This window comes from Triticum aestivum, chromosome 5A (genome assembly GCF_018294505.1).
Source record: "Triticum aestivum cultivar Chinese Spring chromosome 5A, IWGSC CS RefSeq v2.1, whole genome shotgun sequence".
Taxonomy (NCBI): domain Eukaryota; kingdom Viridiplantae; phylum Streptophyta; class Magnoliopsida; order Poales; family Poaceae; genus Triticum; species Triticum aestivum.
This window is the reverse complement of record NC_057806.1, coordinates 676,697,146-676,712,223: the sequence shown is the minus strand read 5'-3', so window position 1 is coordinate 676,712,223 and position 15,078 is coordinate 676,697,146. Positions and strand designations below refer to the sequence as shown.

At 50.5% G+C, this 15,078-nt stretch overlaps 1 pseudogene; it reads left to right on the top strand.

The window, feature by feature from the left end:
• Positions 1-118: 118 nt before the first annotated feature.
• Positions 119-6,648, top strand: LOC123108359 (uncharacterized; annotated as a pseudogene).
• The last annotated feature ends 8,430 nt before the right edge of the window (positions 6,649-15,078 follow it).

The following is a 15,078-nucleotide window of genomic DNA, read 5'->3' as shown; positions in this document are numbered from 1 at the left end:
AAGATTTAGTAGTGGTATAGCCATCGAATCCCATCGAGAGTCCATATATAGGATCGCCGCTGCTACTAATCCTAGCAGCAGCAGTAGCTACCTTGGCATACATATATTATAAAACTCGATGGAGAGGGCCACGTCGACGTGGTTCCATGCGCAGGCGGCGGCGGCGGCAGAGGAGGATGACCTATTGCTGGCGTTGACGCCGGCGGGGAGAAGGCTAGACCGGTACGACGAGTAAGCGCGGATGGTGTGCATGGACGGCAAGAGGGTGCGGCTGTTCCAGTGCCTCTTCTGCGACAAGACGTTCCTCAAGTCGCAGGCGCTCGGCGGCCACCGAGTAAATAGCACTGGTGGTCTATGAACTTGCACTGCGGGTGCACTTTAGTCACACAACTTGCAAACCGGAAGAACCCATCACAGAACTTGCATTGCGGGTGCAATCAAGTCACACGCGCCAGCTGAACCGCGCCGACGCCTGGTTTTCTCAGTACTTTTGCAGAAAAGTCCTTCGCGATATTGTTTGAGGGCCGTATTGCAATCTCTGTAGATTTATAACCGAATCGAACCATAGTTCCCAAATCGAAACCAAATCCCTAGTTCTCGTCTCTCCTCTCACACCTACGGCGGCGGCAGATGGGCGGCGGCGGTGGTGACGGCAGCGAGAGCTCGAGCGGTGGCGGCTTTCCTGGCTGGAGTTGTTCCTCCTCCCTCGCCGGAAGTAGCCGTGGTGCCGCCATCATCATGGCGGACAGTATGGCAGGCGGCAGCTCGGAGAGCGTGGCACTGGCCAGCCGCGTCGTCGCCGGCGTCCACGATGGCAGGTCTCCGGCGCCCGCTGTGGCATGGCCTCGCATCCGGGACTCACGTTTGTTTCCTCAAGAGGTGTGGCAGCGGGGCGAGCCGGAGTTGCGGCCGGAGTGCGGGCGGGTTGTCATCGCTCGCACTGCTGGCATGGTGGCTCTCGAGGGAGATTTCTATGGCCGTGTCCTGTACGCCACCATCATTGGACAGCCGCGGAGCGTGGTGACGCCGGAGGCACTAGCGGCGGCGATGGAGTCTCACTGTGCTGTCCGACGGACGACAACCAAGGTGGAGGTCACTTGCCCACCATTCCATTTTTTCGTTCGCTTCGAGTCGATAGATGATTGCACTCGTGTGGTGCACGCGTCGGAGCAGCTTCGTTGTTGTGGCAGCAGGATTTCTTTTCAGCGCTGGTCAAGCTTCTCGCGTGGCAAGCCGGGGGAGCTCAAGTACAAGACGTTGCTGAGTTTGGAGGGGTTGCCGGAGGAGGCTTGGGATCCACACACCGTCAACCTGGTGCTCGCCGGTGTCGACGGCGAGCTCATTGACATGCTCCCGGCCACCGACAAGTGGGTGTTGCTGGTGACCGCGTGGCTGCGCAACCCTTCAGGTGTGCCAAAGGTGCTCACCGTGGCTGTTCCTGCACCTCCTACGGGGCCATGGAAGCCAGACTCCGACGACGAGAACGCACATTCACCGCCGGCTCCAAATTCTCCCACAGAGCGTGCAACCGTAGAATTTCCAGTGATTATGCATGTCAAAGAGGTCGTTGATCGTGGCCCATTGCTAACTGAAGGCTTGGCTGTAGAATTTCTCCCTGATGAAGATGAAGACCTTACCCGGAAGCATACTTGCACCACCTGGCGCGGCAAGATAGATGGCACTGGCCCTGGACAATATGGCACAGCTTAAGCGATGATCAGTAGTTTGGTGTTTTCATTTGAATTTGTCGGTCTGTAATGTTGAATGTGAACTTGTTGTGTTGTGTTGTTAGTTTGTTACTGTCAGTTTGATGTTATAATCCTGAATGTTGTCTGTTACAACTGTTGTCGCTTATGTGAATTTGCTGATTTTGTTTCATGTGTGCAAAAGTATGCTCTACATATATGATTGCAAATATGTAGAAGATCGGTCCATAATTTCAGCCACAGTTTAAGTAGTAGTTCAGCAGAGTTTCGTATCCACCAAAAGACCAGTACATAACACTACAGAAGTTCAATTAGTTGCCACTTCATACTACAACAAAATGAAATTGTAGGACATGTCCACTTGATACTACTTAGTACTACTAGTTCATGAGAACATAAGGCATCTCAATCTTCTGGGTGACCTGGAACTCATCTTGGGCTTCCTCTTACACATGTCCAGTTCTACTTGTTCCTTCCCCAAGTAAGAGCCACTCCATTCCCCTAGTTTTTCTTTTCCTTTTCCCTCTTGTTCTTGTAGAATTTGTTCTTCCTCTTCTTCTTGGTTGGTCTGGTTCATGCCCATGTGCTGGTCCTCTTCCTGCTGCCACTGACCCACCTCTTGCTCCTCTTGCTCCTCTTCTTCCTCTTGCCCCTCTTGCTCCTCTTGCTCTTTGTGTTGTGTGTGCTGGTTCATTTGGAATGTTGGCCCTAAGCTCAGTAACAAATGCACTTTCATCTGGAATTCGGTGCATCCTAGAAACAGGTACTCCTTGTGCTGGCCCCTAAACACATAAATAAATAAGATGAGGACAGGGTCAATTTCACCATATGTTAGTTCATGTCATTTGTGAAACGAATTATTTCACCAACTGTTTTATAAGTACCCCATGTGATAAAATATGTACCATGCTGTCTTGTACTTGTGTTGGGTCCAAATGTGGCCTCATAGTTCTATGTTGAATATGCTGACAACATCAACAAACACTATGTAAGTAAAGGATTTAATTAATTTTCTTTTAGTAAGTAGAAAAAGTAGAACTCACAGTTAATATTACTGGAAAGTCAACATCTCCATTCTCATCAATAACCATTTTGGACTTCTTTTTCTTTGCCTTTTCCATCAGCTGCTGTACTAGTTCATTCATTTTGTTAGTGGGCTTTCTCTTCCTTCCTCTAGAACTTTTTGATCTAACTAGATCATTTGGCTCTGCAACATGCTCAGTTTGCTCTGGAACTTGCTCAGGCTGCTCTGGAACATGCTCAGTTTGCTCTGGAACTTGCTCAGCTTGTTCCTCATCATCCCCACCCACTTCTCTTATTACAGCAGCTTTCAACTTTGAGCAGCCACTTCTGTTATGACCAGCTTCTTTGCAGTAACCACAATGCATAATAGCACCATGCCTGCTTAGTTTGGTGCCATCTTCACTCTCCTCAGGTTGCTGCCTTCTGTTCTTCCTTCTCCTTCCAGCTCTTCTCTCATATAGTGGTGGTAAAATAGGTGTTGCAGATACAGCAGCCCACTCATCTTTATCTCTAGTTGGATATATCTGTACCCCATAAGCCTTGATTAGCCCCTAATAGAGGAAACCAGTTATATCTTAGTTTGTATGAACTTTAACAGTAACAATGATTTACAGTAACTGAATTGCAATACTAGCACTAACATGAACAGTAACTGAACATGAACAGTAACTGAATTGCAACACTGACACTAACATGAACAGTAACTGAACATTAACAGTGATTTACCTTCTGTTTGTCACTCATGATAGTGATTGTGCTTGTGTTAATTATGTTGAGGTCTTGCTTCAGTGTACAAAGGAACCAGTTCCAAGATGCATAACATTCTGTCTCCACCACTGCCATTGCAATAGGATAAATTGAGTCATTGCCATCAATACCAACTGCAGTGAGTAATTGGCCACCATACTTTGTCTTTATGAACGTGCCATCAATACAAATGATTGGCCTGCAGCCCCTCAGCCAACCTATTTTACAAGCTGCCAAACTTAAGTAGCAAGTACTAAATAGGCCATTCTCTAGGTTCAGATAGAAAGATGACCCTGGATTGCTATGTCTTACTTCCTCTGCATATCTCCAAAGCAATGAGTACTGCTTCACCTCATCCCCACGCACAACTTCCAATGCTGCTTTCCTAGCTCTCCCTAGCTTGTGCCTGCTAACTTCCATGTTGAATTTCTTCCTGACTTTTCTTGAAAAGGTAGACAGTGAAATCTTGTCATTGTCTCTGAACTTCTCTACATATTTATTGGCAAGAAAAGGGGCTGTTAGTTCCTTCACATCCCAAACTTTTTCACATGTATGCTCTCCAACATAAGTCTTTACAAGGAAGGACTGTGTCCTGTTGTCATTGACAGCCACAAGCTTCCAATGGCAACCCTCAGAACACACAGCCTCAAACCTTTGCTTGTTATTTCTTTTCTTCTTAATTTGCACCCTGTTCTTTACTGCATATTGTGCTACAACTTTCCTAAGTAGATCCACTGAATCAAATACCATTCCTAGCTTGAACTGAGGGTTTTCCATGTCAACAGCAGGGTTAAATGTTTTAAACCTATATATAGGTTTCTCCTTCTTTTTCTTTGCCTTGTACTCCTCATCATCGGAGTCACTTTTATGTCTTTTCTCCAAGTTATCCTCTTCTGGCAGTTGCAGATCATCCTCATGAACATCATCTGACCCAGGAACATGCCTATATTCAGCTCCTATGTTTTTGCCCTTCTCAACCATAGCATCATGCACAACATCATCTACATTCTTATCATAGTCCTTATCATCCTCCTCCTCCATTCCATAATCACTGTCGTACCAAGTAGGATCAATGTCTGAATCACAATCGTACTCTTCTTCTGAAACTTCTGAATTCTCTGACACATCTGATTTTTCTTGGCCCTCTGACCCATCTGCATCTGCTTGTTGCTCTACAGTAGATGCATTTTCTGAACTACCTGCCACTGTCTCTGATTTCATCTTCCTAATCTTCTCTGTGCTAAAAGGGCTCATTATAACTGTAGGTAGTGCAGGGGAACCTTTAATTGCAATGTCATCTTCCTCCTCTTGATTCTGTTCTTTGATATGTTTAACAAACAGAACCAGTACCTTGGAGTAAACAGATGCTCTAGCCATCTTTAAACAGTCATTTTCCAAGTTAATTTCCACCACATCTGCAAGAGTTTTACCAGGTGGGCACCATAGCATAATTTTCTCCTCATCAGGATAATTAAGTTGTGCTAGCATATAGCAGATCACATCAGTACATAGTGTATTCCTGTCCAGGTTGTCAAACCATGTTATCTTCTCATCCAAATATGTCAGATTCACTCCTTTTCCCGCAAAAAACCCACCATGATGCACCTCCACACTGAATTTCACCGAATCATATCCTACATTTGCAAAGTGGACTGATTGTGAGCGGAGGCAATATGAACTAACCCTAGGATGCAGCCCAACATACAAAAAGAGGTACCAACCATGTAAAGTACCTAGTACTGCACATCTCAGACCTAAAACTAATTAGATGCACCACCAGTATTTCATCTATTGCATGAAGGAGAAAACCCTAACTAAAATTGGGGGAGGGGGAAACTCACCATAAGTCGGACCCCCGTGCCATTCAGTGCGAAGAACCGGCAACTCCACCGTCGGATGGAACACCATCTGGATCGGCACCCTGTCCGCCGACGATCTCCATGACGGCGCGGTGCCGCCTGTCTCCTCTCCCATCGGCAACGAACAGAGGCAGCGAGAGAAAACAGAGGAGTGTTTCAATGCGGCATTGCTTGAGACTTCAGGGGGCTATCTGCAAAAAAAGTGGCCGTCACGTGCGACGCGCGTGACCTGAAATCAGAGAAAACCAGGCGTCGGCGCGGTTCAGCTGGCGCGTGTGACTTGATTGCACCCGCAATGCAAGTTCTGTGACGGGTTCTTCCGGTTTGCAAGTTGTGTGACTAAAGTGCACCCGCAGTGCAAGTTCATAGACCGCCAGTGCTATTTACTCGCGGCCACCAGAACGCGCACCGCAAGGACCGCCTCGCCGGAGTCCTCGGCGACCCCTACAACAACGACAGTCTGTTGGGAGGTGCCGCCACCGAGCCGTCCTGCGATTCTGCTGCCGGCTGGTCCATGTGCAGTTACATCGCCTCGCACGGCCGTGGCGGCGCGGTCGTTCCAGCCACCGATGCCTGCACGCAAGAGAGATGGGGAGGCGGCCGTGCTCCACGCTTCGCGGAGCCCGCGCCGCTCCTGGGCCCGTCCACTGGCCGCGACGGCATGGGCCGGTCAAGGGCCTCTGGCGCTAGCAGCGCCGACGAGGCGCTAGACGTCGAGCTGCACCTCTAGCTGTTGGCGTCGCCCGGCCGGCTGCTGCCTTTGATATTGCACAGGTGAAACTAATCAGTTCATCTACTACTAGCTCTCTTTTTTTAAAGCAAAAGAGGATCACCTCCGGTCTGTGATGCATCCCAACGATGCAGACATACATATTTTACTGGCTGCTCTTATCGATCTCTTTGTTACTTGTTATAATGAACTGGATCCTCCAATCTAGCTCACTTTTTATTTGCGGGCAATCTAGCTCAATTAACCAACTTTGTGTTTAATCTCCATGCAGGTGTCGTCGATGGAAACACTCAGGAACAAATATAATCGTCTGTGTCGGCGATCGAACTTGTATAGCCACGCCGGCTGCTCTCGGTACATTTGTGTTCTTGCGTGATATTGTAGGCAGCTAGCTGGCATTGTGGTTTCACCCGTTAATATTCATCTCGTGATAAAATAATTGTTAATATTCCTCGTACATCAATCCGTACCGCATGTACTAATAACGGCTCGCCGTAATAATATCAGTGCACCTGTTGCTTCCCCGTTCTTGTTGTCCGGTTTTGCTATTCCTCTGACAACTGATTTTTTTAATCTAATGACAGAGAGGAAATCTATTGAAAATTACAATATTTTCAGACGATTGATCTATAGGTGATTCTTATTTTTACTGCTGTAGGTTTTTTTTTTGCGTCACAAGCTCATGTACGCACTCTAATGGATGGACCAAACAAGCATACCCTGTGCTGCTTCTTCTGCATATGTTTACTGCACCCATGTGATTCGAGGAGACACTCCGTACGATGTGCTATAGTAGTACGCGACAAAAGAACGTACGGTCGTGCAGGGGAGTTGTGCAGTGACTCGGATGTGTAGTGGGCCGATCGACTATATGCTCGCCCTGTCGACCCCCGCTGTTTGTTTTGTTTTGGGACCGACAGGCTGTTTGCTTAGTTTTGGACCGACAAGCTCTTTGTTCTCTTGCCCGCATACACTATGAAATGCTTTTTTATAGATTATAATAAATAATATAAACGTCCATTGCAACAAATGGAGTCTTGATACAGCCATCGGTAGCCCATTACAGAAAACCCTCCAACAATGCATCACCTGCATTAGGATAAGAGCATCTCCAGCCGTTGGCCTCTCAGGGAGCGCGTAAAATCGCCGCATGGGGACGTACCGGCACTAAACCGCGTGTTGGGAACGTGATGCTTCCCAATCGCCATCCCCACGTCGCATTTTGTTTTTTTAAAAACAAAATTCGGCCCTACATTCGTACAAACAAGCCGTAAATTTTTTAACCAAACTTCGGCGAGTTCATCAAATATTTTACAAAAAAAAGACACTACATGCCAAGGAGCCTGTAGTTGCCCTCGCCGTTCCTCGCCGCCCGCTGCCCTGAAGCTCTACATGCCGAGGAGCCTGTAGAACTGTGTCTAGTCGCCGCTGCCGTCGTCGTCGTTGCCTCCTCTGCGGCCGCCGTCTCTGGTGCTCTCCTCCCTAGGGTCACCGACGCGCGGCGGGTTTGACGGTCCGGGGGCGTCCTCGTCGTCATCGCTGTTGAGGATCACCACGCCGTTCTCGTCCTCGCGCCCACGCTGGCGGGCGGCTATCTCCTACAGGACTCGACGATGCCGGACCATCTAGTCGCGGTCGTCCCGCGCCCACTTTAGGGCGGCCTCGTCGGAGAAGCCGGACCAGGCTATGGCCTCGTACTTCGCGGGGAGGTCGGACTCCACCTTTGGCCTGACGAGCCGGGCAGGAGTGGGGGAGGACTCGGCGATGCGGACGCCGCAGCTGCGGGTGCGCCGGGATCGGCGCGTCCCGAGGCTCTACCTTGACGGGGAGGAGGAAGGGACAACCGGACGAGCAGATGGACCATCGGCGGCGCCCGTCGGCGTTGTGCTTCCCGGAGGGCACGATGTCGTTGGTGGCCTCGAGCTGCTCGGCGTGAAGGCTGCTAGGGCCTCAGCGTCCGGACAGTCGACTATTTGATTTTTCTTTGTTAGGAACCGTGTCCAGAATTCCCTGGCCGATTCCTCTGGCTGCTGAATTACATGACTTAGGTCATCGACGTCTAGGGGTCGCACATAAGTGCCCTGGAAATTGTCGAGGAATGCGGCTTCCAGGTCCTCCCAACAACTGATTGATCCTGTTGGCAAGCTGTTAAGCCAATGTCGAGCTGGTCCTTTAAGCTTGAGTGGGAGGTATTTGATGGCGTGGAAATCATCGCCGTGGGCCATGTGGATATGAAGGAGATAATCCTCGATCCATACCGCAGGATCTGTTGTGCCATCATATGATTCGATGTTTACAGGTTTGAAAACCTCGGGGATTTGATGATCCATTATTTCGTCTGTGAGGCATAGTGGGTGTGTGGCGCCTCTATACTGGGCTATATCATGCGACGTAGCTCCAATGAGCTTTGCCTACTGTGTTCGGCCCTCCCAAATTTGTGGTCGGCGTGACGGTTACCGTCTCGAGTCGTGGGGCACCCACGCGATCCGTAGATCGATCTTGTTTGCCTTGCCTTGTCCTCCAACATATCTCACAGGTCCGGTGCATTTTCCCGTGCCTTGGTACGAGGTGCGGCTTTAGTGGAGGGCCGAGAGGCCTCTCTGTCGCGGCCACGGGGTGGCCGATCGGCCGTATCAAGTGCAGGTGATGTAGGTTTAAGTGCTTCCTCCTCTAATCGGGGTAGCAACCTGCGCTTTGGGTAGCTCTTGGAGGGGCGTTCGAGTTTATGCTCTTCGGCCGCAAGGACTTCAGTCCATCTGTCGACTATTAAATCTTGATCAGCTCTAAGTTGTTGCTGTTTTTTCTTAAGGCTTCTTGCCGTGGCCATAAGCCCGCATTGAAAACGCTCTTGCTCGACGGGATCCTCTGGCACGACGAATTCGTCGTCGTCGAGGCTTGCCTCGTCTTCGGAGGGAGGCATGTAGTTATCGTCCTCGACCTCTCTGTCTGCCGCTCTCTCATGAGGGCTGGTTTCTCCATCCTCCTGTGCTAAATCTTGTTGGAGGGGGTTTTCTTCGGCACTTTCCGGAGTATTATTATCTCCCGTGTTGTAATCACCGTATTTGTTTTGGCGGGATTTTGAGCGGCACCGCTGACACCGGCACTTAGGCTGTTTCTTGGAGGGGTCATCCTCCGCTGTTCCATCGCCATCTCCTTCTTTTGGGGTGTCCACCATGTATATGTCATATGACGAGGTGGCTTTCCAGGGCCTAATAGGCACTGGTTCTTCATCGTCTCCTTCGTCGGCGTCCATACCGTCGATGTCTTCGGAGTCGAAGTTGAGCATGTCGGTTAAATCGTCGACAGTGGCTACAAAGTGGGTGGTGGGTGGGCTTTGAACTTCTTCATCAACCGTACCCCAACCTTGCTGACCGTAGTCCGGCCAGGGCTCTCCTGATAAAGAGAGAGACTTCAGTGTCTTCAGAATATCACCAAAAGGCGAGTGCTGAAAGATGTCCGCGGCAGTAAACTCCATGATCGGCGCCCAATCGGATTCGATTGGCAGGGGCGCGGAGGGTTCAGATTCCGGAGAGGAGTCCGGCTCCCTGGAGTCATGAGTCTCGCAGAGTGCGGGGCTGGTGTTCGGCTCGATCGCTGTTGGGATCGCAGCCCCCAAGGCGGCGTCCAACCACCTATCTTCGATCGGCGCAGTTGGTTCTGAATTAAGGGTCGAAGCCGATGCGGGTGCGGCCTCTAGGGCACTGTTCGGCGGTGGAGCTAGATCATGCTCGTTGGGACGGTGCGGCGCCCTCGGCAGTGGCTCGAATCCGTCGAAGATCAAGTCCCCGCGGATGTCAGCCGTGTAGTTTAAACTTCCAAATCTGACCTGACGGCCAGGGGCGTAGCTTTCGATCTGCTCCAGATAGCCAAGTGAATTGGCCCGCAGTGCGAAGCCGCCAAAGACGAAGATCTGTCCGGGGAGGAAGGTCTCACCCTGGACTGCATCGTTATTGGTGATCATAGGAGCCATCGAGCCTGACGGCGATGACACAGAGGAACTCTCAATGAAAGCACCAATGTCGGTGTCAAAACCAGCGACGACACAGTAGGGGGTCCTGAACTGTGTGTCTAGGCCGGATGGTAACAGGAGGCAAGGAACATGAAGTTTTACCTAGGTTCGGGCCCTCTCGATGGAGGTAAAACCCTACGTCCTGCTTGATTAATATTGATGATATGGGTAGTACAATAGTAGATCTACCACGAGATCTAAGAGGCTAAACCCTAGAAGCTAGCCTATGGTATGATTGTTGTTGTCTATGTTGTCCTACGGACTAAAACCCTCCGGTTTATATAGACACCGGAGAGGGTTAGGGTTACACAAAGTCGGTTACATTTGTAGGAGATCTACATATCCGTATCGCCAAGCTTGCCTTCCACGCCAAGGAAAGTCCCTTCCGGACACGGGACAAAGTCTTCAATCTTGTATCTTCATACTCCAGGAGTCCGGCTGAAGGTATAGTCCGGCCATCCGGACACCCCCTAATCCAGGACTCCCTCACGCCCCATGAACACGACAACGACGCTATTTCTCCGTTCTGACCCAGCCATGTACACGAGCCCTGGTCGTACGTATGCACGAGTAGGCGTTCTCGACCCTGCCCGTATGTACGTACGTGGCCGTATTTTCTTTCTTGTACACTGGCCGTTGTACATACGTGTACATGCTACGTGCGCGCCTCTACTACGACATGTGTGCGCATCTACATCGACCAGTATGTACGTACACGTTCGTGACCAGAATGACAATGCTACGTACGCTTCGACCAGGTGGGTCCCGACTGTCAGGCACTTCCTTGCGTGCGAAGATTTAGCTGGTGGGTCCCGGCCGTCAGGGGGGCAAATCGTTTTTTTGCCCGGACACACTTCCTTGCGTGCGAAGATGTAGCTGGTGCGTCCCAGCAATCAGGGGGAAACGTTTTTTTCGCAAAATACGGTGGCCCGTCCGGTGGGTCCCCGCTGTTAGGTGGAGGAATAATTATTTTGCGCGTAATAAGGAGACACTTCATTGTTGCGGCCGTGGACCCAACTGTCAGCCTCTCCACGTACCGTCCACGTCCGATGGAAGCCGTTCCTTGACCAGGGCGATGGACGATGGTGAGGCCTAGGAAGGGGACAACGCAGAGCCGGGGAAGACCCGATAGTGCAAACCCGCGCGGAGAGGAGTACGAGGGTTCACTGGTTCGGCTGTGGTGTGAGGCTGCAGTCGTCGCAGGGCACAGCCGGCCACGGGAGGCAGGAGCATGCGGCACGACCGGCGCTGCTTTGGGCGGCTGGAGCAAGAAGACTAGAGGTTGAAGAAGCACAACAACCGTTGGATGGACATCGTAGGGTCATTGGAGCTAGAATCGTTCATATTGACTAAGTTGACAAAGCACTCCTCCTCGTCAACTTAGTAGGCCCACAAGTAAGCCACCAACCAAGGTGGGTCCCAACTAGCAGGGGGAGTATTCATTTTTTTGTGCGTAATAAGGCGACACTTCCGTTGGGCCGAGCTGACAGCGGGGTGAACGTTTTTTTCACGAAATACGGTGGCCCGTATGGTGGGTCCCACCAGTCAGGGGGGAAACATTTTTTTCGGTGAATACGATGGTCCGTCCGGTGGGTCCCTGCTGTCAGCTGGAGGAATAATTATTTTCCACGTAATAAGGAGGCACTTCCCTGCGGCTGTCGTGGACCCAGCTGTCAGCCTCTCCAGGTACAGTATTCTTCCGATGGCAGACGTTCCTTGACCACGTTGACCACGCCGCGCCGAGAGCACCAGGGCGGTGGACGATGGCGAGGCCAAGGAAGGGGATGAAACGGAGTCGGGGAAGATGCGGTAGTGGATGCCCACGCGTAGAGGAGTATAAAGGTTCACTGGTTCGCTGCGGTGTGAGGCTGCCGTCGCCGCAGAATAACAGGCGGTGTGGGTGAGTACAGGGATGGCCTGGCCAGTGGATGGAGTAGTAGGGGACAGTGAGACCTCCCCCGCATCGCAGCCGGCCAAGGGAGGCAGGAGCACGAGGCACGACCGGCGCTGGTTTGGGAGGCTGGAGCAAGAAGACCAGAGGTTGAAGAAGCACTATGGCCGTTGGATGGACATCATACGGTCACTGGAGCTAGAATCGTGCATATTGACTAAGTTGACAAAGCCCTCCATCCCCGTCAACTTAGTAGGCCCACAAGTCAGCCTGCCACTATACTGGGTCCCAGCTAGCAGGGGAGTATTCATTTTTTTGTGCGTAATAAGGACACACTTCCTTGCATGCGAAGATATGGCTGGTGGGTCCGAGCTGTCAGCGGCGGTAACGTTTTTTCGCGAAATACAGAGGCCCTTTCGGTGGGTCCCAGATGTTAGGTGGAGGAATCATTATTTTGCACGTAATAAGGAGGCATTTCCTTGCGTGCGGCCATGGACCCAGCTGTCAGCCTCTCCACGTACAGTCCACTTCAGACGCATGTCGGTCGTTGACAACGTTGACCAGGCCGCACCGAGAGCACCAGGGCGATGGATGACAATGAGGCTATGAAGGGAACGACATGAAGGCAGGGAAGAATCGGCAGTTGTTTCCCACGCAGAGAGGAGTACGACTGTAGAAGGGTTTACTGATTCATCTGCCGTCGCCGGAGAATAACAGCAGGTGTGGCCGTGTGGGTGAGTAGAGGGATGGCTAGGCCAGCGATGGGAGTACGGTGGGGCGGTGAGGCATGCGCGGCAGCACAACCGGCCGCGGGGAGGAGGGAGCAGGCAGTCCCGCCGACGCTTGTTTGAGCGGCTGGAGCAGGAAGAGCAGAGATTGAAGAAGCACGACGACCGTTGGATGGACATCCAACAATCATTGCTTGTGCGTCAACCTTTTTTTAGGAAAGCCTTAAATCTATGGAAAACATCATACAACCCATCTGCCATTATTTCTAATAATTTACAACCCATTTGCTAATTCTTAAGGTTTTTTTGGAGACCATATTCTTTTTATTAGCATTACAGCCCATATTGTGGCCACGGTTAAAAAATTATATGAAATGTTGCATATTTCGGTGCGGTTTGAACTGTTTTTAATCCCGAAATTTTGAGTCACATTCAAACTGATTTTAAAAATAAATGTATATCAATATAAAATCCAACAAATTGTCCATGCATAAAAATTAATGCAATTTAAAATCTTGAAATGAAAAAAAGAAATTTGAAAGTAATTGCCCATTTTCTCATTACTAATAGACCATTTTCTCGTCCAGCCGAATGAAGCTCTCCTCACCTTGAAAGATTTGTAGCCCAACATGCCTGACAAAGCAACTTACTTGGAAAATCACAAAAAAACTGGACTAGCCATTTTCAGAAAGAAAAAAACCACTGGGCTGGTCTGTGGTAAACATAAAAGAGAAGGCTTTCTAGACATGCCAGAGTGCCTCGCACAGCCCAGTTGACACCCTGCTTCTGTCTCAAAAACAAATTAGATAAATGCCACAACAAATATGGCGATTCATAAAAATGCCACTGCAATTGCCAAACTTTGAAAAATGCCACTGCAATTTTTGCAAACTTTGGAAAACGCCACTGCAATTTGCAAACTTTGAAAAATGCCACTCCAGACTTCGAAAAATGCCACTGGAAATGGCATGAAACGACATTTTTCAAAGTTTGGAAATTGCAGTGGCATTTCTCAGAAACACCAGATTTGGGGTGGCATTTATCAAATTAACCCAAAACAAAAATATTTGGGCGAGCTGCTGGGTCCTTGGTGTCAGCCGCTCATTGTGCAACTCTCTCGTTTATTGACTACGTTCACAATGGCATGGGTCCCATCTGTGAGAAATCCATTAGGAGGAGCCATTTTTTTATTGGATTGAAATAAGGAGGCACCTGCTTGCATACTTCCATGACCTTGGCAGGTCCCTGCTGTCATCCTCTCCACGTACAATCATCTCCTGATTGTGTACGTGTCAACTTGGTAGGCCCACAAGTCAGTCTCTAAACCCGTGGAGGACAAATACAACCCATTTAAAAAAATAACAGTCCATTCCATACATTCAAATGAAAAGTTCAACATTCAGAGCAAAGTAACAGGTCTGATCCATATATAGAGTACTAAACTTCCACTAATACTCTAGTAGCGTACAAGTACTAACTTACTCTTCGCTAACTAGACGATGCTGACCGCCATCTGTGGTACACGCTAAACGCCGGCACCGGCGTCCTCCGCCTCGCCTCGGACTTGCCAGAGGTGCGATAGGGCGCGTTGCACGCGCGCGTTGGCCCTTTCCATGCCGGCGTGGTCCACTGAAGCTTCGGCTTCTAAGCGGGAAACCCACTTGACGAGCTGGTAGTAAAAATCGTCGTCGCGAACGCGGGCGTGCCTGACAGCCTCCAGGGCTATTTGTCGGGCGCCATCCTCCACATAGTCGGCCCAGGTGCGGGCGCTCTGCTCGCGACTCAGAGCGTCGGTGCGCTGCTGCTCCATGTCCCGCTGGCGGCGCAAATCGGCGATACGCTGCTCCTCCGTCAAGCAGTCGCGCTCCAACAACTCCTGCTCCTCCGCCAGGCGGTTGTGCTCCAAAAAGTACTCGATCTCCGCATTGCCATCTAAAGACAGATAGAATGCCTCCTCCCTCCGTCTGCCTTCCGGTGAAAAATCAAACACTAGTTTCAGCGGTGACCGCCTCCGGCCTTGCCTATCGCGACCAGGCGGGGGCATGGCGGATGTGGCGAGAGCGAGGATAAGTGGCGAGCGACGTCGGGCCGGTGGGGGCTTATGAGGATAGGGCAATGACGGTGTCCTGGACTAGGGGGTACTCACCACGTCGTCTTCCGATCAGTTAGATTGGGCCGAGGACCCCATGGCCGCATACTCATGGGCTAGTTCGAACAACCTCTACCGCATACAAGGAAGACTCCACAAGACTTGGCACCCAAGACTCTCCTAGACCCTAGGCCTCCGGTGTCTTATATAAACCGAAGCCAGGGTAGTCAATAGACAATCTCATATTCATTAGACCGGTCTCGTGGTAAACATATGTACTCTGTACTACACCCATA